At 50.3% G+C, this 3,844-nt stretch overlaps 1 non-coding gene across 1 annotated transcript; it reads left to right on the forward strand.

The window, feature by feature from the left end:
* Window positions 1-2,692: 2,692 nt before the first annotated feature.
* On the forward strand, window positions 2,693-2,853 carry LOC123155046 (U1 spliceosomal RNA). Its single transcript, XR_006477178.1, has one exon. It is a non-coding gene; the product is annotated as a U1 spliceosomal RNA (small nuclear RNA).
* Window positions 2,854-3,844: the final 991 nt, after the last annotated feature.

The following is a 3,844-nucleotide window of genomic DNA, read 5'->3' on the forward strand; positions in this document are numbered from 1 at the left end:
GCGGCTACGATTGGATGGCTGCCTCCCGCATCCGTGTCCACGGACAGACCCCCCCCTGTCCGTGGACGGACGCGGGAGGAAATTTGCGGGTCCAGCGTGCACCCTTAAACTGGACACCGCATTTGTCCTGTCCGCAGACACGGATGCGGGAGCCAGTCATCCAAAGCCATCCACATACGGCCGATTGCGTTCGGGAAGAATTTTAACGAAAATGAACAAATTTGATGCATATTTGAACACATCGGACAATATTCATTTATACTTTGATATTTTTTGAAACCGAATGGTTTTCATTTAAACCGAAGTAAATTCATTACATTTAGACATATTAGACCGGACTCTAAATCTAGGCTAAAATGACCACCGGCACCCCGTTACCCATCTCCGGCCAGCATGAGCCCCAGAAAATGAAGCCCCGCCTCCTCCGCAACCATGAGCGTCAGAAAGTGAAGCTATCCGCCTCCATGTCGCCGGCAAGCGGCTAATCGGCCGATGATGTTGAGCCCACCAAGCTTGGCTTCAATGGGAGGGGAGGAGCCGTGACCTTCATGGGATACAAATGTTGGCGACCTCCCATGCGCTACTCTTCCTTGCTGCCGGTGGTCCTCGTGGACGTGCGAACTTCATGGTCAGGGCGGCGGGGCGCGGCCAAGCTGGCGACCTCGTCTTCATCCTAGCTCTTGTTGAACGCTTCATCTGCCATCTCGTCAATTTCTCGTCTGGCGTTGGCGGTACCGCTAGCGGCAGCGGCAGATGTCACGGGCGTAGCGATAGGACTTGAACATCGCCTCTTGCTCAGGCATGTCCACGTCCAGTGTGATGGCCGTGTCGGCGGCTAGTAGCTCCTCCGCGGCCAGTGCTCGTTGAGGAGGCAGAGGTTGTAGGTCTGTCTGCGTTTGCTGAAATGCGCCTTCGCACTCCATCACCATGTCCATGTAGTGAGCACGAGCCTTGCCCATGGTGATGTCGGCATTGGCCGGCGCGAATGATGTCGTTGCTTGTCATCGGTCGCCTCTACCATAGGCGCGTCCGCAACACTAGCCTATGGTGAAATCGTCTGTTTGGTGCCCTTCCAGCCAGCCGCAATGGCGGCGATCTCCTCCTTTTGTTCGTACGAGTGGTCGTCCCACAAGGCTTTGGAGCTTGAAGAGGACATGGAGAATGTGGTGCGGAGAGGAGACAGAGAGCGAAGGAGGGTGGATGGATTCAGCTGTGTTGTTGGCCTGGGGGTTAAATAGTGGGAGGAGGGCAAGCCAGGCGACGAGGTCCCTAATGGTGGGCGGCAGACGGATAGACGGGTACATCAAAGTAGGTTCATTGTTAACCACATACGTTTAATGAAGGGAGGCTGATGGACCGGAGCCGTTTGAATACTGACAAACATGGCGTGCACCTGGAAGCGGCGTGGCGGCGCTCTCGGCCGGCGCGCCGCTTCACTGTCGGCTCCTGTGAGCGATCACGTTCACTCTGGTCCGGCGTGAATGCGGCGCTGACCAACATTGGGCAAGAAAGCGCGCGGACCTGGGAGAGAGGGTTTAGGTGGGCCAAGTTAGTCAGAGTCCTCGGTTTATGGGAAAAAGTGCATTCAGACCGGTCAGCAGACCCATAGAGGACCACTTTAGATGGCAAAAAAACGTCCAGACCTCGTGGTCTAGACGGTTGCAGACGTTTTGAGAGTCGTCGTAGATGACCTAACAAGAGTAACTAGTCAAGGAGCGCTCCTTCGGGAGCCTTCCCAATGATCACATGGGGTGGGCTGAGAGCGCGCCACTCTCAGCCACTGTCACGTGTCACGCTCTGGACGCTCCCTTCGAATTTTCTTCCCGCACGCTTTTCTGCTTTTAGATGTTTTTTTCCGGTTGTTTCCATTTTTCGGTTTTTCATCTGTCTTTCTTAGCTTTTCGACAAGAAATAATTTCGGGGATTTTTTTTTTGCACGGATAAACACGTTTATTTTCGTGAGAGGCATGGTTTTGCTTTCATGAGAGGCATAGTTTTGCTTCCACGAGAGGCACGGCCGTGCCTCTTGGAAACGGCTTTCGGAAAGTGGAAAAAACATGCTCCCGGTCCGGGTTTTTTTCATAAAAAAAGTTCATCAAGACCTATCAACATGAAATATAGTTTTGAATATGTCGACGCGCGAAATCCAACGGTGAAAACGGTTCCAGATTTGGATGCACTGTTTAAAAGATAAAATATTTTAGATCAACGAATTTACGAAAAAAAAAGAAAAACTCCCAGATTGAAAAAAGTACTCTTCAATTCGTGATTTCGTGCCCTAACACAAAACAACTTAACGAAGTACGCTGCGGCCTAGGAGAAAACGAAAAGCGTAGATCGAGGGTTCGTGTTGGCCTGAATTTTAATCGAAACGCTATCGAATCAAGCAACCGTTTCCAATTCAAATTCGGCATCGATGTCGTGCATGATGGAGACTTATATACAAGTTGCAGCTTATTGGGCCGATTAATATAAACTACACGGTGGGCCTGAGTTAGCAGGTTTGTGGCCCTAATAATTTCCAAAGACACGGCATTAGCGCCCAGCTTTCAATTACTCAAAAAAAAAAAAACCACCCAGCTTTCAAGAGGCCACCAGAACTTGTACTCACGTTTAGTCCCACATCGAGGACTCGGGCATTGTCGGGAGCTAGAGCCGACTATTTAGACGCCACGCAGGGCTTCCTTGGAACTCACTTACCTGGACGGGGTCAACGAGAGATCAAGAAGTCTCATGGCCTAGATCGGTGGCCTACATTGCATCTTGTGAGCGCGCATTGGTTTACCATCTCCTTTCAGGAGAGTAGACGTCATAATTTGTGATAGAGGGGATACGTGTTCACGCGGCCCCTGCCAACACTTAACAAAAAGATTATCTATCGTGCAAAGATTTCAGTAACAATGATGATGCAACAACAACAGATGAGCATACATAATTCATTCTCTAAATATTACCTCGTAATTTGTGGCAGAGGGGGCACGTGTCTGTGCGGCCCCTACCAACTCTTGAATTCAAAAAATATATATACCAAAATCCAGCAAATAAAGTTGCTAACAAATGCACAGATTACAAATAATCTGTGCACCAAAGCTAAGCAGATGTATATGTGAGCTTCAACGCCTGCAACTGATGCAAGTTCACTTCAAATCGAACCAGTACTTTTAGGTGTAATTCTAGAACATATTAATTGGCATTTCCAAGGAACATAATCCAGTGCTCAACAATGGCTGCGGTCTCCTTTTCCTAGACCTCATGAGCAGTGAGCCGGTGACCGATAGCCGTGCGGAAGACAAGAAGCTATGTCCTGCCCAGTTGAACCATATGCTCGTAGCTGTTAGGTTGATCTTTCCACCGAGTGGGCTCAACGGCCCATCGGGCCCTGATCAGGGGCGCCCAATCGTTCTATGGTTGGTGGGCCCCTGTGACCTGCGATATATAAAGAGGTGGGAGCCAGGGCGCACGGTACGAGGTTCACCGCGCCGCCAGACTTCCTACCGATATCCCTTTCCGATCTAGGGCAATCGCAGTGCTCACGGGAAGCACCACTGCCACCTCTCCATCTCGATCTCTCTGCGATCACCGGTCTCTACATCACCATGGCCGGCTCTGGATCGAGCTCTTCCGCACCCAAGGAAGGTAGGTTACCGGAAAGATCTAGCCTACCACGATCCAAGTGGGTCTATCAGTAGCAACATTGATAGGATTAATTCATCTGGCAGAAACAACGCGTTATCCAACTACGAATTGTTCTTAGGACGTCTGGACCAAAACTTTGATGCCCACATGAAAAGGCTTGCGATGCTGAAGGCTGTTCCAAATCCTGAGCGGATGTCCGCAATCAACT

Source organism: Triticum aestivum, chromosome 7A (assembly GCF_018294505.1).
Source record: "Triticum aestivum cultivar Chinese Spring chromosome 7A, IWGSC CS RefSeq v2.1, whole genome shotgun sequence".
Classification (NCBI taxonomy): Eukaryota; Viridiplantae; Streptophyta; class Magnoliopsida; order Poales; family Poaceae; genus Triticum; species Triticum aestivum.